The 20,854-nt window shown below is 44.9% G+C and overlaps 1 long non-coding RNA gene across 1 annotated transcript; it reads right to left on the minus strand.

Moving 5' to 3' along the window:
- Positions 1-5,200: 5,200 nt before the first annotated feature.
- On the minus strand, positions 5,201-14,309 carry LOC310906019. The gene is made up of 3 exons (XR_014589329.1): positions 14,237-14,309; positions 5,981-6,179; positions 5,201-5,305 (listed from the first exon to the last, which is right to left on the minus strand). It is a non-coding gene; the product is annotated as an uncharacterized lncRNA (long non-coding RNA).
- Positions 14,310-20,854: the final 6,545 nt, after the last annotated feature.

Genomic DNA, 20,854 nt, shown 5'->3' on the forward strand with positions numbered 1-20,854 from the left:
CAAGATACACACGGGCAAATATCAGCCACTAGGGAGGAGCCTTGGTGTATGAAAGTCCCTCAGAGTTTTGCAGTGGAGCTCAATGAGATCCCAAAGCTGGATCTTCCTCATATTTTTGCAGGAATGCTCAGGTTCCTTTAGGCTACAGACCCTGATGCAGAGTAGTGGGAGGGCTGTTGCTTGCTTGCTTTAAGATGGAAGCAGTTCCAGCAGCACAGAGCATGGTGTGGACAGCAGAAACTCAAGGGGTTACACTGAGGGAGGGAATTTGGTGGGACAGATGGAGGCACTCTGAGTCCTGCAGGAGAGAAGTGTTGCAGGCTGTTGAGCTGAGATGGAAAGATGGAAAAAACTTTGGTGCTCTGCTGCATCCTACAGGGAATATACAAGAGGATAAGATGAAGAAGGTTCTAGAAATGGCTTTAAACTCAAAGCAGTTCCAACAGCACAGAGCATGGTGTGGACAGCAAACCTCAAGGACTTACACTGTGGGAGGGAATTTGGTGGGACAGATAAAGGCACTCTGAGTCCTGCAGAAGAGAAGTGTTGCAGGCTGTTGGGCTGATATGGGGACATGGAAAAGACTTCGGTGCTTTGCTGCATCCTGCAGTGAATATACAAGAAGATAAGGTGAAGAAGGCTCTAGAAATGGCTTTGTCCAGGAAGGGGACAAATTTATGGAAGGGTCACTCTGTTCGCAAGCTGTCCTTGCTTTTCTACGCCAATATTGGAAGGAGTGTTGCACAACCTTGTCCCTAGGCCCTGCTCCCTAGGCTGGCCTCTCCAGGCCTCTGGCATGGCAGGCTGATGGGAAGGCAGCTGGCCCAGCCCCTGTTCCACACAGCAGGACACTTTCCAGTCAGACAAGCCCCGACCCGATAGCGCACAACGCTTTCGCTTTGCGAATTACTCATGGCATTTCCTGTAAACACCATCCGCACCTACGGGCTGTGAGCAGGGAAACACTGTGACATTATAAAATGCCTTCTGAAAGGGCAGCCCTGCCTCCTTTTTTTCCATTATTTCCCAGTTTCCATGTTTGGGAGAGCTAGAAACTGGAGCAGGGAGTGGAGTGTGGGGAAATCCAAGGTCACTTGGGAGGAGGGCAACCTTATCAGAACCTCAGGACAGTACTTTCCAAAGCTGTCCAAAACCTTGGCATGGAGCATTTCTTTCCCTAGAAAACTTTGGATAAGAAAAGATGAGGAGTGCTCTGATTGCTTACCAGTTTCCCATCCAACTGCTGTACACACTGTGCCTGAGGAAAAAATGCTTGTGGTCTAAATGTCAAGATAGAAAGCAAGTCTTAAGAGGACATAGAGGCAACAGAGCTCCAATCTAAATAAAATATTACCAATCTCCATGCTTGAAAGTTCCCCAAATTGTGACACTGGATTGAAAAATGACTTAAGTATTTTGCTTTGAAAAGGAACGAGAAAATAGGCAAACAAAGAAACCTCAGCCTCCTGTGAGGTCTATTTGTCTTCTGATATCTTTGTTTTCAGGTTCACTGGGGAGGGGTTCAACCATCTCCCTCGGACTGTGACACGTAGAAACAGCATAAAAATTGACGTCTGGGATTGTCATGTGACTGCAAACATCCAGGCATTCAGAAAGCAACAAACATCACAAGATTCAGGATTCATCACAAGAGCGAGGAACCATCACGTAATTTGCCACTAGCACAAAGCAAAGCTGACTGACAGTGTCACCTTACACTGGCATAAACTAATGAATTGCTGTAAAAACAGGCTCCAAGGGCTTTTGAAAGTCGAGCTCATTTTCCCCTTGTTTGTTTCGTGGTGTCCTCAGTCAGGACAAGGGGAGTCACCTTGCCAGGAGGTTTGTAAAGACCAGTTCTTTTCCCTTAAAGGCTCACAGGCTCAAAGGCTCCGTGTGTGATGAGGTCCAGTAAAGGGACTGACAGGGCCAAAGCAATGAGCCAAAAAGACATGTAAAGGCTGGACATAAATTATTGCTCTGGACTGGATAGAGAATAAAATGAAGCAATTATATCTGCATGATGCACTATCACAAAAAATGTGAAAGTTAAATGGACACAGGTAGTTAATTCAACCTGGCAGGTTCTGGGGCTGTGCTGGGGCTGTGCCAGAAGGATTGGTGCCATCTGGTCCAGGGCTGTGATGGAGGTTTTGATTAGAGGAGGAGCACAGATGGATGGATCATGCCAGGGCAGATGCAGGACAGGCAGAAGGGGCAAGAACAGGTAGACACTGCAAGACATAGTCAGGTGGCAGCACTTCTGGGATTATTTTGGAAGGAAATATCCGAGGCTTAATTTTATTGCAAATTTCTGAGCCCATTTCCACTGAGTACTGTCCTTTCCAAAGAACAGTCCAAACCCTCTTTCTGCTGCCCATCATGAAGGAGTGTGATGGTCTCTTACAAGAGTCCCAATACTCTTTTTCAGACCACGGCAATTTGAGACTATCCCAGGAGGAATTTCTGATACTCTGCTCCTGCAGATTAACATGGAAAAGGGGAAGAGACTCCTCTAGCAGAGAGGAGAACTAGTTAATCCATATTTCTAAACCTCCAAGAACCTGAATCTGTTCTGACTCAGCAGGACCAAAATATCTGTTTGGGCAGGTTGGATTCTCAGCCCAAACCTCCCACTTCCTCTCCAAAACCACTGTGCTCCCACACACCGAATTTTGTGGGGGATGTTTCCTTGCTGCTCTGAGTGTCATCTGAGAGCCTCACCCCAGGTTACACATTGACCCTCAGTGTCATGCCCAGTGAGCAGAACATTGGCAAACAGGCAGGCACTGTGCATGGCCTGCCTGATCCACCTCCCCAGGGAGGCCAGCAGCTCTCTCAGGCTCTGATGGGCAACTTGGAGAAGAGTTTTGCTCCCTACCAGCAAAGTCTCCAGGGGAGATGGAAAAGAAAGGGGCTGGATCATCATCCAGCTAGCAGAGAGTCATAGGATATTTTGGGTTGGAAAGGACCTTAAAGATCATCTGCTTCCAACCCCCTGCCATGGGCAGGGACACCTCCCACTAACACAGGCAGATCAGAGCCCTGTGCAGCCTGGCCTTGGACACCTCCAGGGAAGGGTTCCTTGAGCTTTTCCTGGTATCCTAGATATCCCAACCTTCATGAAAATATTTCTTCAGAGAGTACCAGGACAAACTTGAGAATGAAGAGCCCATAAAAAAAGACTTGGAGGAGTTTTGTGACACTTTCCATTTTAGTGGAGGACATCAGGCTACAGAGGAGGGAGCAGGGAGCTGAGTGCAGGGGTGACCCCAGCACTGTCCATGCCCTTGGTGACAGGTACCATCCTGCAGGATCCACACATGGCAGACAGTCCTGAGGGGTTCTGGAGGCCCATGGGCATCCCCCAGCAGAGTGAGGGGATGAGACAGGGTCAGAATCCACTCAAGAGCTGAAGGAGACAAGGCTGAGGGTGGGGCTGGAGACAGGATGCCTAGAGCACAGACCTCAGGGCTATCAAGAGACAGGGCTGGAGAGAGCCACACCTAAACCGTGGGCCAGAAGGGGACTGGAAGCCTCAGGTGGGGCTGAAATGAGGCTCCAGAACCCATGGCCAGGGTGTGGGGGGAAGCTCCTGGTGAGACTGGTCAGGGCTGTCAAGGATTATTAAGAGCCCTGTGCTGGTTTAGGCTGGGGTAGAGTTAATTTTCTCCACAGTGGCTGGTGTGGGGCTGTGTTTTGGGTTTGTGCTGGAAGCAGTGGTGGTATCACAGGGGTGTTTTAGCTGTGGCTGAGCAGCTCTCACACAGGGGGCTGGGGGGGCACAAGGAGAGGGGAGGGGACACAGCCAGGATCCCAGGGATGTCCCACACCACGTGGGGCTGTGCTCAGCACAGAGAACTGGGGGGAGAAGGAGGAAGGGGGAGATGTATGGAGTGATTAATTTGTCTTCCCAAGTCACTGTTACCCGTGATGAGACCCTGCTGTCCTGGGGATGGCTGAACACTTGCCCATGACAAGCGGGGAATGAATTCCATTTCTGCTTTTACAAAATGCACAGCTTTTGCTTTACCTGTTGAAATGCCTTTATCTCAACCCAGGTTTTTTTCACATTTACCCTTTCCAATTCTTTCCCCCACCCCAGTGTGGAAGTAAATGAGTAAATGGGGCTGAGCTGCTGGCTGGAGTTAAACAACGACAGACCCTCAGGACTCTGGCAGATGAAAAGACCACAGGAAGAGGGGTCTCTCTGCTTTAAAAGCAAGTTCTTTCCTTAGCTCATCTCCCTGATGTGAGGTGTTTCTATGGAAGTTATCAGCTCCTTAAGCAGTGCCTGCAGCCTTGCCTGCACATCTACAGAGTGGTCTTTTGTGGAAAGCTTGCCCTCCCACCAGAGACATCTTGCTCTCACAGCTGACCTGTTCTTCAAAATCAGCTCCTTACAGCATGAAATACACCCCTAAAAACAATGTTTGTGGAGGTACAGAGCCCAAAGTTAGGAAATGCTCTGATTAAGGCCACCTATGCAGCCTTTCTTCATCACCCTTGTGTGTCTGTGTTGGGAAACACTCTATAATTGCTGCTCCATAGTGTCTTACTCAGCTCACAGGGTGGGCAGTGCACTGCTGTTTGGTCTCTGACTTGTTCTGTACCCACTGACACTGGGCTTTGTGTGTCAGAAAATGATTATTTCACAGCTTTTCCCAAACTCCCCATCATCAATATATCAGGGCACATGCAGGGGGGGTTTGTCCAGCTTCACAAAAGTCCATTTAAAGGTGGGAAACCAGCAAGACAGAAAATGAATGAATATTCCATTTTTGGCACTCAGACTGGAGGTGAGAAACTCTCAGAGCCTGAGCCTTCCCAGTGCTCAGTATCTTTAAGGACAGAAACCATCAAATTCAGCTGAATAAAAAACCTAAAAACCCACAGCATGTCTGCTAGGTAAATCCCAGTGCTTCCACTTGTATCCAAACCAAAGAAACAGCTGATTACTTCTGGGTTGCAGCCGCTTTTTAGCATCTTAACAAGAGCTTTGCAGAATAGGTTGCAACAGAGCTCTGTTACTAAAACGTGATACTGGACAAAAGATGTTTGACATTCAGACTGCTTCTTTCAAGGGAATTAATGCACTTATATGTACTTTAAGATAAATGTTAGATACACTGCAAGATACACTTATACGTATTTTATACAGCTTGGGTACTGAGATATACACAACTAAAAAAAGGAAATTAGACAGCCTTTTTCAGGAGACTGTGTTGGCTGTGTCCAGGAGTGCTATTTTCTCAGGGCATTACATGCTTTTCTTCATGCTCTCTGCTGGTTTGACATCCTGCAGCTGGGAAGAAGAATGAGAGGTCAGCAAACGTCTTTGTTTCAGCCCCATCTTTCTCTCCCTCTTGACTCCCTGGCTGTTCTCTCCTGTGATGAGCCAAAGTCCTCACCATTCCAGACATCCTTTCCTGAGCCAGATCCATCAGCCTTGGTGCTGGCTGCTTTGACTCCCTCTGCCATCTAAGGTCTCACAAGCTGAGTAACAGCCACTCAATTCACCAGACACAACTCTGTGTGCTCTCAATTGCTCTGCCAGTCCCAGCCTTTGCCCCATGACTAAATCCTGTCTTCATCCAGCTCCTAGCCTTTGAATAAGGAGACAAGCCAGCCTTTCTGTAATCACAGGACCCTGCCAGCCTTGTGCCACAGAAGGTCCTGCAACACCAGAATAAATCACTGTTTCCTTGGGTAACCTCTGTACTCTGCAGGCTTGGGCTTCACCCATCCTCAGGCTTTTCTCTCAAAATCTTGGGGAGAGCCTCAGCCCTCTCCCAGTTATCCCATCTCTACTGCCTTCCTAGACATCCCCTCCTCCATCCTTTCTTGGAGTCAGACCAGCCATTTTGCCTTGCCTCCATGAGCTATCCTCCTAATCCCTGTATTCTTTCCTGCACTGCTCATGTTCCTTATCTCCCTTGCAGTCTCCCAGGCCTCACTCTACTCTTTTTAGAGATCTCACCATCTTCTTGTCCAGTTTCCTCTCTTCAGCCTTCTGGCCTTCTCTTTACAAGAGAAGATTCAAAATTTGAGTGTGTTTTTCACAAAAGGAGGGGTAAACCACACCCCATAACCCAGGTGTACACTCACTCATGATGTTACATACCACCCAGGCAGTGATGTGATGAATTGACAGTGTCTTTGAAATTATTCACGTATTTCTGAAAAACACATACAAGATCAGGCAGCTAAACTCACACAAACTGTACACAAAGTAAATGCTCTTCCCTTTACTCAGGCATTTTTTCAGCTTAGGAAGGAAATATTATGTCTGGATGTGCACAGGACAGTCTACAGGCAGGTATTCTGTGGTTTTTGTTGTTCACAGGAGCAGATAGATTTGCATTAAGGGCAGACACAGAGGTAGACTGAGTAGACAGATTAGGTACAATCACATCAGGTGATGTAGGAATGCCCCCTTTTTTCCCCTGGTTCATTATCCATTTAAATGAACATTTGACTACAAAAACAAAAACACCAGCAGTTCTCCTTTGGAAGCCAGAGTACAAGCAGCTCCTTCCCTCTCTAGAACGAGGGTGACCAGAGGTGAATGACAGAAGAGCTGGAGAAGTTTCTTGGCTGATCTTTATCAATCAGCCCAGCATCATTTGGCATAGCTAATTCCACCCACCACGGGTTTGTTTTGAAAGCAAGATGATGCCATTCCTTGTTGTGAATGCACTGTTTAGGCACGTTAGAGTATTGCCTAAGCTCAGCAGGAAAGGGAATAACATTGCTAAGGGCAGGTGATATCATTCCTGACTGAGAGCAAGGACGTGTCTTTCCCAGCACCCGTGGGGAGTAGAAACACTGACAGCAATAAGCAGGGAGGAAAAGAGGAATTGTGTGGTGGTCCCTCATTCAACAGTTCCCAAAACATGCCCAGTCTCCAGCTCACGAGTAGCCCCTGATTAAGGTTTAGCTCCTGAGAAGCCCCTTTGGATTAGGGACAGCCCTAAATCACGGCCATAATAATGTGTAAATACAAGGTGGAAACCCTGTCCTAAAGCTCACCAGGCTCCCAGCATGGATCCAGCTGTCTGTCCCCACAGAAATGGGGATGAGAAGGAGCAGACTGACTGCCAAAGAGCCATAATTTACATTTGTACCGTCCCCCAATTTGTAACAGAATGTAATTACATATTCAATGTGTCAAACAGGGAAAATCCTTTAAGGCAAACAAGATTTTCTTTTTCCAAACTGAAACACAGCTATTGTAGCAAGGCTAAACTACCTGTTTCTTCAAAGAATGCCATGCAACCAAATGGCAACTAGTCACCTGGATTTGGGGTTCCCATACCTCAACAGGAAGGGGAAAAAAGACAGAGAGTCAATCCCATAAGTTTCATAGGCTGGAATCCAACAGGTGACCCAGAGATTTTCCAAGCAACAGTAAATGAGAAGTGATTTTTAAATAAGGGAAAGGAAAGAGAGAGAGGAAAATTCCTATTTTCTTTGAAAGCATCTGTGTTTGGGAACAAATAGGAAGCAAACAACTAAAACAGACATTTACAGTGGAGTTAGCTGCTTCTGGAAAAAGGGGAGAAGTGGGCATTTCTGGAACACAGTTTGTCTCATCCTCATGTAGAGGTCTGAAAGAGATCAGATGACTCACACCATGGAAAATCCTGCTTCTCCTCCCTGACAGTAATGGGATCCCAGAGCAACTGGTGCAAACCCCACCTGCAGTGTCCCCAAGTGCCTGGGAAAGGCCAGTCCCTGTAACAGGCTGAATCACATTGGTTTGATTAAAAAGAAATCATAAACAATGAGAGAACTGTCTTCAGGGTCACCTTTTGCTGTTTCCAGGCTTTCCTTGGAAAAATCTGCAGCTGACAGACCTGTGTCTCCTTGGTTTGGGGGGAGGCTGGGCAGGGTCACAAGTTCTGGGAAAGGATGGAGACTGACCTTGGTGACAGTAACACAAGTCCCCTCCTTCAGAAAGGAACGGAAAAAAGCCCTTCATGCTTCAGAAGTTGCTAATTGAGACTTCTAGCAGTCATTTAAGGAAATCCCTCTGTGCTGCTGAATAACCTTTGAGGAGGAAAGCAGTGGCTGGCTGAGCTTTCTGACGTGCCCTGCTACGTCACTGGGAGAGCAGTGGAACCCCAGAGCTTTGGGAACTCCTTTCATTGCACCCTCTCCCAGAACTGGGTGAAGACAGGACAAAGCCCATGGAAAGGATGCAGAAAACAGCTGATAAGAGAGAGGAGGGGGAGCTTTTGCTTTCCTAGAGCTTTAAACCCTCTGGGCTCTCCCTCCCCCTGTCCTCATCCCTGGGGACTCCTTTCCCTGTATTGAAATGCAGGCCAGCAGCAAGAGGGCAGGAAGAAGAGCACAGCAGCTGAAACCTCTGTGCTGCTCGAAGGGAAACGTGGTGGTGTGCTTTAGACAGCAACTTCCCTGTCATTTCCCTCCCTTAATGGTGCTGGCTCTTTAGGAGGGCAGGCAGGGGAATGTGGGGCTGGATTCCAGCTGAGGGCCTTAGGAAGCAGCTTTTGTGTGCACTTGGGAGGACACAAAGCAGGAGGATCTTGTTGAACTCATCAAGCCAGGCGTTGGTTGGTTCCACAGAGAGGCTTTCAAGTGTCTGGACTCAACATTTCCCAGAACCTGTTTTAGCCAAGGCCTCCCCCACTATAATTCCCTCTAACCTGACCTTCACTCATTTGATAAAATTATTTGTATACCTTGGTTGAACACCTCTGGTGAACAGAATTCTCACTGCCCAGGCAACCATTGTATCATTCAACCTTGGTAATTTCCAGCCTGGGAAGGGGCTGCCCAGTGAGGTGGTGGACTCCCCATCCCTGGAGTGTTCAAGGATGTGGCACTCAGTGCTCTGGGCTGGGTGACAAAGTGGTGATCAAGCACAGGTTGGACTTAATGATCTCAGAGGTCTTTTCCAACCTTAATGATTCTGTGATCTATGGCAAGGATGGCTTTTAAAAGAAAGATAACCTTTCTGGTTTATCTGGAGCTCGAATTTATGTGTTGCTGTTGTTCTTGTTGCCATAACAAAAAAGAGCTCTTGGTTTTCTAATGTGCTGTTCTTGGTGAGCCTTTTGCCAGAATAATCCTGTGAGGTGTGAGTCCCACAAACCTCAAACCCTTTTTTATTTATTTTAATAGCAAGGAGTTTACCACAATGAGCTGGCCATGTTCCTGTCTCCTTTATTATGTTGCTGTGCCTCCTCTTTCATAGGAGCAACTCATGCAAATTGTTTTCTCGAATAAAAGAATCACCATCAAGCACTTTGAAAGCAGCAAATTGTATCACCTCTATGCAGCCTGATACCCTCCAACCTGTCAGATTTCTTTTTTTTTTTATAGACTTGTATAACATACAGTGCAACCTTGAGCCCAGTACCTCTGCTTAATGACACTTGTCTCAATCACAGGCTTAAATTACCAGGTGTTTGGCACCAAGTATTCAAAGCATAACCTTGAAAAATAAGTTGTAAGCTTTCATAATTTAACTAATACAAACAGCTTGTAATCAAAAATGTAGGGAAAAGGTGAATAAAGAAAGCAAAAAATTTCACTTATTCTTTGCTATCCTTTCAATTATTCTTTTTAGGATTTCCACGGAATTATTTATTCAGCACCAAGAGCACAAGATTTCCTATTTACCTTTTAAACGTGTGAATCCACAATTTTCCCCTATTCTGATGAGCAAGGAAAAAAAGTAGAGAAAAGTGTTCAGACCCCATTGCATTTTCAATTTTCCTGGAACATAGTAAACCAGAAGAATTGCTGGATGCTGGACATCAATATTGCATCTGTCCCAGGTAAAACACTTTTCTTTTATGGCACAAGGAAGTGAAGAACTCATTTCCTGGGATGCTTGAGGAGCAGATGTGCTCCCTTATCTAATGGCCCAGCAGTCACATCATTTATCTGGGGTGCAGGAGATCTGATATTTTTCCTTTCTCCATGCAAAGGAGTTTTTGACCCTGCACCTTGTGTCCTTTAGATGACTGGCCTGAACGTATGAGATGACAGCCAGGAGCAAAGGGTGTAAGTAGGGCACAGCTCAGTTTCTCCTGCTGACGTTTCCCTTTGCATGACAACTTAAAACCTCCACTTAATCAAAGATGAGGGTTCCCATCCCCTCTGTCACGAGTGTACCTCTATCATGAGGGTGGGATTTCATCCCTGCTCCTCTGAACATGGAATGGAGCTCCAATTCAAGTCTGCTCTCCATCCTGCTCAGCCTCCAGGCTTTTAGCTGCAAAGCTGTTTGGATTTTTACTCAAACAACATGAGCCCAGCTCAGACCTGAGCCATGCAGTTGGGCTTCACTTTGAGGGTGTAAATGTGTGGTTTAGTACTGAGTGTTTGCCCTAATATTCATGTTATGTTGACACAGCTACACCTCTGACAAACCTGGAGTTCCCCCAGAGGCTTCCCACACAGCAATACAGAATCAAAAAGTGATAGGATTGTTTAGGTTAGAAAAGACTTTTAAGATCACTGAATCCAACCTTTAACATAGCACTGCCAAGGCCACCACTAAACCAAGTTCCCAAGCACCATACCTACGCATCTTTTAAATAACTTCAGAAATGGTGACTCCACCACTACCTTGGGCAACCTTTTCCAATTCTTCAGAAACCTTTTCATGGCGAAATTTTTCATAATACCCAATCTAAGTTTGGGATGCTCAGCAGAACAAACGCAGAATCTGAACTTTTGAGGCTTCCTGTAGGCATCCACTAAGAACCAGCAATGTAGCTTGTAACAATGTAGGATGATGCACCACCTATTTTTGACTTTCAGTCCAGTTCCATTGAATGACTGTATTTTTACAGTAAGTTTTAAATAACCATCCAGTTGGTAACAACAGGAATTTTGAAAAACAGCAGGTTATCTGGGCTTGTTGGGCAAGTTTTCCAAATGCTCCTGCTCTTCATGGAGTTAGAAGAGGCAGCATCTCTGTGTTTTGGAGTCAGATTAGTCTGCTGGTGGCTAACAAGCTCCCAAATTTCCTAGAGTAGACTTTGTGCACTACTGTACTGCAACTGCTGTCTCACATGCACTGTGATTTACAACAGGTCCCAAGACAAGACACAAGAATAAAAGCCCCTTGTGAGCCAGAGTGTCTCACTGCCCCACCTGCTCTGTGAACTGACATTTTTACCTGGCTTGAGAAAAACCCACCAATGAGGAGAAAATGGAAAACACCACCAGCAGCGCAACCTGAAATGAAACAAACCCTGCAGACTCTCCGTGAAGATGCAGTGGGAGCTGCTCTGATCCCTTTGCTCCTTCTGCAGGACTGTGTTGGAGCTGGAGAGCTTTATCTGAGCATCTGAACTGTGGCTGGGAGAACAGGGCCCACTGAGGTGCTGACTAAGGCTCGGGTTCAGTAAAAAGCAATGACGTGCCCGTTTCTGTGCCAAAGCTACAACAAACACAGGGTCAGAAGCTGGTGAAGAAGCCGGCAGGCCCACACCAGACCATTTAAAGTGGTCTGCTGATACACACCTCAAGCATATTACAGAGCTGAAGATTTTTGCCCACTTAAGAATTTTGAGTGACCACACCCAGGAATGTGTTAATACTGTTGTAATTAGGGGTGGGACAACTGGTTCAGATAAAATAAAAAACAACCTGAAACTACACCCAAAACTTTAATGATCCTCTCTCATCCTGCCCTGTGTTGTTTCACCTTTAATCTCTTTTTTTTCCTCCTCCACACACCTTTCCAGTTTTGAAGAAAGAGGAAGCAAAAATACTGACAGTAGCAGAGCAGGATCTTCTTATTTCAGTGACCAAAACTAGTAAGTATTGCAAATTTCATAAAAAGTCAAGACCCTCAATCTCCAGCATGTTGAACACAAATGATCTGTGCTTTATAAATTTTCTCTTGAACACAAATTTTTTAGCTTCCCTTCAGGTTTTAACCAAAGAAAGGTAGTTACCATTGTATTTATGAGCACCTGATGTTTGCAGTTTAAATGATCACCTGTTTCTAATGACTGGCTACAACAGGCTGGAAAACACCTTTCTTCCTAAGACCCTTCCCTGCCCCTTCTCACATAGGAGAATACAGAACAAGAGAGGACGTGGGGCTGGAAAACCTGCATATTTCCATGTTTTTTTCTCTTGCTTCTCTACTCAAGGTCAAGCTGGTTATTGGATGTAGAGTAAAGGAGGAAAGCCCTCCTGCTACCCTGAAAGTGAGACTGGAGAGAGGGTAGGGCTCCTTCCTTGTAGACAGGTGGAGGTTGGTCTTTTTCTCCAGGCAGCAACTGAAAGAAGGAGAGGACACAGTCTTAAGCTGTGCCAAGGGAAATATAAGTTTGGATATTAAGAAAAAGTTTTTTACAGAAAGAGTGATAAATTGAAAGAAATTCCAGAAAGACTGGAATGGTCTGCCCAGAGAGGTGGTGGAGTCACCATCCCTGGATGTGTTTAAACAAAGATTGGATGCGGCACCTGGCGCCATGGTTTATTTGAGGTGTTAGGGCAGGGATTGGACTCAATGATCTTCAAAGTCTCTTCCAATCCAGTCATTCTGTGATTCCTTTTCCTGTAGCATGGAGCATCATCCACCTCCTAGGATCCCCACTGAGACTGAAGATTTGCTCTCTTTCTCCTGCCTTTCTGGAAGCTCAGAGCATTTTTGGCTCCTTAGCTGATGTGTTTTTGTCTGCCAGAGCATGGATTTGTGGAGGACAGATGTGAGGAGGGAAGGGCTGTCTAGGGACAGTTTAGTGGCCCCAATGGCAAATAATTTCTCATTTATTTGTGTACAAACCATGTCTAATCTTTCCAGGTGACTCTGCGAGACCTAGCCATGAAAAGAAAAACAAGTGGTGGCAGAAAAATTAAGATAGTGTTGAGACTTGAATAAAGGAATCATATTTTAATGATTTATGACAGAGCCCTGAAAGGTTAACTTTTTTCTTTTTGCTTATTAAACCAATGTTTGTTTTACCTTGACATTATCGGGAATGCTCCAGGTTCCTCTTTACATTTTGTTAGTCATCAGCCTGCAAAAAAAACCTTCAAGGAGCTTGGCTTGAGGCAGCTCCCAAAGGCTTCAACAGCAGCAACAAAGGAGCTGAATCCTTCCCTCATGGGCCAGGTTATTTTGTTCTTTTGCCCCAGATGTTTCTGCTGCTTGAGTTAATCTGACTACGTTAAAGTATAGCAAATTTTAGCCTGACTGAAAATTACTTCCCTTTCAGTTAGGTGGCATTTCTTTAATGGTAAAGTGTCCTCAGCTTCCTATGTTTCTTTCAGAGTCTGTACTCTTTAAACAAATAAATTCAGTACAACAAAACCCATGCAGGAAGCAAGCCATTTGCTAGCAAGGCAACTACTGGGAAATCATGAGCACCTTTTGGATTAAAGAAAGCTTTCTGGATTTGGTCAGGAACTAATAAAAATGTAGAGTGCCTTTTCCACCCTCTCTGAGCAAAATTTCCTCCCTTTCCCCCCAGTTCAACCACAGATACAAATCTCAGTAAGAATCACCTTCCAGATTCCAATAGAGTATTTTTTAAGAAAATAGATTTATATTTGGGGAAAAAAAAAAAGTGGAAAACTCCACATACAGTTTACAAGTTTCAGACACTAAAAGTATCAAGTCCTGTGTCACAGAGAGTCACACGTAGGGCTGTAAATGAGGTGGGGGCAGTAGCACAGTCACTGACTCCAGCTCTGCACCCCCACCTGGGTTATTTCTGGTGAGCTCCACGTGGCTTTGATCCCCATATGGGCCATTCACTTACGATTTGGACTCACTGATCCTCATGAGTCCCTTCCAACTCAGAATATTCTGTGGTTCTGTGATCTGATACCCCAATTTTGAAAGCAAAGAGCAGCCAGGAAACACAAGTAGAGCCCAGCCCATGGCCACGCCATGTACCTACATTCCTGTCTCTTCCCCACACCGCCCTAAAAGCCTCCATCCTCCAGGGTCTGACTGACAGCACCTGACTTTTGGCAGGGAGGTCTCCCTGAGTGAGAGGGCTCCTGAGTTCCCCAGACACCAAGTCAGCTCCTCCAGCAGGCACTATGCTGCACACAGTTTCCAAAACTCCTTCATTCCCACCTCTCACTGCCCGTTCTTTTCCCCCTTTAATTTTTCTCCCTCTCTCACACGCCGTGACCTTGGTGGCAGAATGAACACACTTAATCAAAAAGGGAAGAAAAACAAGTGCAGCCTTGTGCCACCACCTGTAAGCTGCCCTGAATTCATTACCTGCACGGTGCCAGACAGTGACGTTCCCAGCCATCGTGAGCGAAGTACAAACACTACCTCACACCAAAGGCATGTGCGTAGGAACAAAAAAACAACAACAGCATTCCCGTACCCATTACTTCAGTCTTGCAGACTTTTTTTTTTTTTTTTTTTTAATGTTATTTTGCCTCAACATGGGCATTAGGGGCATGATCTTGATTTATTTCATTATTTCTTCAGATACGTGTGAAGCTTGTTGGCAGGTTTCTGAAAGCTTGTCAGAGAGTTTAAAACAGCTGGCCAGCTCTGCAAAATCATAAGCAAGGCTCCTCGTTGGTTTAAAAGCTAGGAAATATTAGAAGATGGCAAGCACCAGGTCATCTCCTTGCCTTCCAGCTTCTGAGCTCTTGAGGTGCATGCTATCAAATTTCTAAACTTCCCAGTCATGGTCACAAGGGCTGGAAACTCGTGTAGCTTTTGTTTTAATTCTGCAGCTGCCCCATCTTGGGTGACACAGCTGCAGGTGGCTCTTGCTCCGTGAAGGAATTGCATGAAAGTTTTAGACACAGGTAGCTTTTAAAACACCAGCCAAGGCAGTAGCTGTAACATGTTTGGCCAAGTTTCAGGAAGATTATTTTCTCAGCTTATCTAAAAGAATGTGTGCCTCACACATGGAGGCAGCTACTGGTTTTCCAGAGGCAGGGGCATTTAGCAGTAAAATGGCATCAAAAAACAGCCACTTTCCAGCTCCTCTGTCCTCACTTGCCCTTTGCAGAGAGTTTCAGCTTTCTGTTGTTTAAAAAGCCAGAGGTGCAACGGGTTGATTTTCTGGACTGCATTTAAGCTGTTCATACTGGGGTATCTGGTGACAATCCCCGTTGCGAAACAGGCCACCACCACGAACAACTCAGAAGCAGAAAAAGTTCGAGTTGTGCTAAAGTTCGGGCAGTTCTTTGTGCAGATGGGCCACATCTGAGTGGCCCATGCAGCTCATCTGCTCCATTCTCAGCATACTCAAAGGCTGTCTGGGATGTGGCCAATAATATCCCACCTATGAAGAGCCCAGATTTATAGCCTGGACTAAATCAGCCTGGGATGAGGGATTTGGTATTACATTTCCATTCCTGAGGCACCCAGGCACCGTGCTTGCTACTGTTTAGTTTTTGGTAGTTTCAGGTTCAGAGCAGTAATAAATTTAAAGGGAAAAGGTCACACTTGAATTATAAAAATACCAGATTTTTTGCTTCACAGTTCTCATTTTTTTTTCTCTTCCCGACATATCAGTCATTCAGGGATCGTATTTTGCCACGTCTCTCTGCTATTTCCCAAGCCAAGGTTTGGTCAATGAAACATTAGATCATAATGAAACAGCAGTAGTTATGTGCTCAGAAATGCAAGGAGCCCTTTTTACTATGGTTTTGCTCTTATCCAATTTCAAAGGTTCACTGGAAGACTTGTGAAACAAACCCACTCAAAGTGTGAATCAAACGCTCGGTCTGTGCTCATAAACTGTGCTGGAGAAGGAAATCTGTCTGTCCTCTGTGCTGAGTCAAGCTATTAACCCACCCAAAACACATGTACGGGGAATTTACGGAGCACCCACTTCTTACCACGTCTGGCCTTGCTCCTGCCAGTCTGACACAGATCCTGGCTTCCACCCCCTCTCGTCTGCACCTCCCATTTGTTTTTCTCTCGCTCCCCTTTGCACTCTTGCTCTGGTGGAGTGGGAAATTCTGCAAGACAGAGGCAGCCCAATGTCCACAAACTTCCAAAGTGTCAGCACTGGGCTCCTGCACCTTCCCAAGCCTTAGAGGCTTCCCAATCTCTCTATAAAACCCACAATTCTAGTCACTGCAATCAATTAGCTTCTCCCTGGTGTCTGGCAAAGAAGAGGACACCACTCAAATGTTCTCTCAGCCTGATCAGCCTTCAAGAGTCAGCACCTTCCTCTGGGACTTCCACTTTACAGCTGTTGTCCACAGCCTGAGGTTGGGATCAATAATGGGATTTGTGGCCTGCAAAGCACTGATCTAGATGCCATTGCCTTGATAGAAATCTAAAAAAAAAAAAACCTAAAAAAAAAGTAATAACTGGTCATCAAACCTCCACACTTTCTACAAATGGATTAAAGAAACACAAAAACCCAAACCAAACAAAACACTTCTTTTGGCCCAAACTGTCAGTTGTGCAAAAAGTGCTTTGTTATTACCAGCACTTTCCTGAAAGGTCAACATTCAGGGTATGATTTTCTGTATTTGATTGAAAACCCCCAAAGTACTCAATATATTATTTTCAAGAGTTCTTCATAGGGAAAAATAATTTTTAAAAAGCCCCAACTTTATTTTTCCCCTTCTCTTTCTTTTGCATCAGATGAGTTACACACACTGACTAATAAGGTCAGGTATTGGGGTGAAATTATTTCATGTAGGGAAAGCAAAGCCAGACCTCCTGTTTTGTTTCCTACCAAGGGACACTCTGTACTGGAGTAGACCACCACGTCTATACACAAGAACTTGAGCAATGAACAGTCAGAGTTCAAAAAACAAAAATGTTTTTTGAACGCGAACAATAATAAAAGTGGAGATGGGAGAGATAAGTATCATTTACATATTTAAATACTTACAAATTTGACTCTGGTTGACAAATTATATTTAAAAAATGATTGAGGGAGAAAAACATTTTGAAAGGTATTAATATTTTAAAAGTTAGGCATTGTGTTAATTTTAGAATAGAGTTGTTATTTCATACTGTCTACATGTTAAATAGGAAAGATGTAGGGAAAAACTCTGCCCTGAAGATGAAACAGAGTCTTTGGTCTGAGCTTGCCTTTTGCTGACTCAGAACAAAGTAGTGTGTGTGAAGGGGTCACACTGGAGGAAAATAAAAGCAAAGCCTGAAACGCTTCACACCAGAGTTTTGCTCTTGTTATTTTTTCTTTATTGCAGTTCAGCTACCAGATCAAGGACGTATTACATGTTATTTATACTTCTGTAATTAATGGGTATGAGCATTATTAGTGACCTCTTGCATCACCATCACCACCACATGCTTTCATATTCAAAGTGTATCCAAGGGCCTAAGCAGGAAAAAGGGAACAAGCTGTTTGTTGTAGCAACAGCTCTTTCATTTTTGCCGGGAAAACTCCTCGTGGCCTCCAGACACTTTATAAACAGGAGCAACTGCTTTGGAGAAAGGGAAGATGCTGATTCAGTTTCCTCCCCCCAGAGAATGAGAGGGTGAAAATATCCCGTGGGTCATATGGGGAAAACACTAAACTAAACATCTTAAATGTCCGTTCAATTAGGCTTGAAGGAAGGTAGCTTAGTATTCGAGGATAATAGGAGTTATTTACAAGGGATTGTCAGTTATATAAATATTCCCAGGCTGCTATCTGACCATTCCCCATTAATCACTCGGTACTTCAGTAAATTTTTGCAGCTACCCCGCACCAGGGTTATAGCCCTGGACACACACTCAGCTCCTGGCTGGTTAATCCGTATGTCCACGCCAGCCTCAGCGTTTCCTTAGTGCTTTTTCCTGCTGCTCCCATCGCCCCAGCGCTCCACACCCTCTCTCACAGATTTGGCGACGACTGTCTGCTCCTGCTGCTGGCCCGGTATTCCGCCTGTGCTTGTCCTTATGGGGAGAGCCCAGCCCCGACTGAAACGCTCACAAAAGCCCCAGACAACGATGCTAATTTTTTTTTATACCCCTTCATTACTTAATGCAAAACGTAAAGCAGCTCATCTGCTGCTAAGAGGCTCCAGCTCCCCCTCCTTCCAAAGCACGAGTTCGGCTCTTCGTGAGACTTCTCAGGAAAGAAGGGAGCTCATGCTTGAGATTACTGTCAGAGATTGCCCAAAAAAGGAGATGGAGAAGGTTTGAAAACCTCCCCTTCTCACCCTTACATTTAATTTTTTTTTTACAGAAGAGCAGGTCTGGGAAGGTGAGGGGGTGGCACACAGCACTTTCCCAGTTCTCAGACTGTGCGAAAATGCAGCCAAATTCCTCATCCAGCAGTGACCCATTTACCTTCAGGCAGAGATGGAGATCTCATTAGATACTGTAAAACATCCCAAAACTTTTCTTTCCTTTTTTTTTCCCTTTTCTCACAGCCTGTGTGTTCATAAGTCTTAACTTGTGAAAGCTCTATTCTCACCTGCTCCTCTGGCTGTGCTGGGTTTGCACCTTACATGCTTCTTTCTACCAGAAAAGTCAGTAGTTTTGAAGAAATCTGTAACACCAAAGTAGGCTGACAAGCCACTGAGATGTTTGAAGGTGCTTATTAAAGCTTTAAGAGCATAAAGGTGTTTCCAACCAACATAACAACAGCTAGAAAAAAAAAAAAGTCTTGGGCTGCAAGACCACTGTGCTGGTGAACAAATTTTTATGAGGCCCTTTAGTAAATATAATTTACCTTCACTTCTGTAAAACTCTATTTCTTTGTTCTTTTGTTTTCTTGCTAAAGGATTTCTGCTCCTAACAGAGTGTTTACTTTTGGGTGAACAAACATGTTGTGAGAACTGTGGCAGTGGGGAACTGAAATGACAGCAAAGCTCTGCTTGGGGAAAAAAAGAAGGGAGTACCCGATCCAGGGAAAACAATGTAATACACCCACATTCGGGAGATGAATCATGAAAACAAGAAAGAATTAACCCTTGAGGCTTATTTTAACCACAAAATAAAGTTTTCCATTGGGAAGAAAAAAAAAAAAAAAAAAAAAAGGCAGACAAATCAGATGTTGGGTAGAAGGATGGGCAAGGTGGAAAAGGAAAAGGGAGTCTGGCCATCCCCAGGGTCTGGGTGGCAGCTCCGTCCTGCCTGTGAGCTGCTTTCTGCAGCCCTGGATCCAAAAGGCTGTTTTCCAAACACCTCTTGGCAGCACAGGACTCACCAAGCACAAATCTGAAAGTCAAAAGGAGAAAAGAGTTAATGGCAGTGCTGATCTGACCAGTTCATGTCTTTGTTTGGAAGAATGTGTTGCTCTTCTGGTGTTAGGACACTCATAGTTAGTTTTTAGTTCCTGTTCCTCTATAACCTTAAAAATAAAGGATCTCTTTCACAAAAGACTGTTGCAGCCAACTTAGACCAAGGATATCCAATATCCACCCAACTCCAACAGAGTTCCTGAGCTGAGAAATGTTGTTATCCAGCTATATAACAGTTCATCTGATAGCTATAAAGTGCTGCTGTGTAGTTTGGGATTTAGCAACCAGGAATTTCACATGCTAATATGCAAGTGTGTGTGTCTGTGTGTGTAAGGAGAGTAATATTTCATTGTTTCTTTTCAAAGGAAGCCCATGAGCATCACAAGTTGGTTTCTGAGACAATTGAGGTTGAACAGCTTTGATATAGATTCAGGTAATGGACTGGTGGCCACTGAGAAATTTAAAAAAAATTAAAATTTTCAGTGTTTTCAATGGAAATACAGAAAGTTTCAGTAAAAATAAAAGAAAGTTACTGTATCTGGAGGCTTTGTCTACCTACCCCAACTATTCCAATTATAAGTGAACTTCAGAGAGGGGCTTACCTTGGCAGAACAGCTGTTAATCTGAATTCTGATGCAGCTGCTCTGTCCCAGTCACTCAGACCTGCAAAGATGCTTGCTGATCTCCTCCCATGGGAATTAATGCTGTTAGAAGATTGTGATCATAAAAATGCAATGAAGAGCAAAGCTTTGGATGTTTCTTTTCTGTTTTTCATGCAGAGGGATAAAGTACCCCAGAGACAGTGGGCTAAAACTTCTTTGACTTGCATCCTGTCAGAAGTACCTACTGAAATCCTCCACAGCAGCCCTGCCCTAGCAGAGTCTGTGCTGATGACAAAGGCTTCTTCAGGTGTCACCAGGAGCCTGATTTATCCAGCAGCACCTTGGTTCTCACCACTGGCCAGGTGGCCTAAGGAAGCAAGGTTCTAATTTTAGTCTGAGACAGAAAAACAGCTATGAAAATACACCCGTTTTCACTTGTCACCCAAATGGTCTCTGTAGAATCTTAATTTTCATATCAAAAGCCCCTTTTCAGAAAAGAACTGCACTGTGGAGAACCACAGCATGTTTTCCAGTCATGGAGGCTGAAGGATACTCATTTGGGGAGAACATTCACAAAACATTCAGCTACATTTTTTTATGTTTTCTTCCTCCAATCCTGAGATTTTCAGAAACATTTCTTCATAACTCCTTCTCTTTTACATTCCCTCAGTATCCTTTAACCAAGATTCTGGCTTAAGCACGATAGATGCCACCACTGGGCAGATATTCATCTGGACAGCTACCCAAATTCCCTTGGATCCAAGCAGTTTGATAGCTCAGGCCTGGAAAGATCCACAGAGAATTCTAAAACCTGCTAGGTCTGCTGTGGAGTTCTTCTAAAACAGCAAGCAAATGTGGCTGCACACTGCCCACAGCAGGGAGCAGCTTGAGAACCAAGGTCACCTCCACCTTCTGCCTGACCCAGGTCCAGTGGCAGAGCAGAGGGAGACTATGGATCTTACAGAAACAGTGAAAGTAAAACGATGAACTTTCCACAAACCAGATTATTTTCAGAAACATACAGGCATTCATTCTTTATGGGTGCTGGAGCTTCATCACAGGTCCCTGCAAAGTCCTGAGAGGATCCTCTGCTGTATGGGGTCTGAGGA

This window comes from Zosterops lateralis (assembly GCF_965231275.1).
Source record: "Zosterops lateralis genome assembly, chromosome: 2".
Taxonomy (NCBI): domain Eukaryota; kingdom Metazoa; phylum Chordata; class Aves; order Passeriformes; family Zosteropidae; genus Zosterops; species Zosterops lateralis.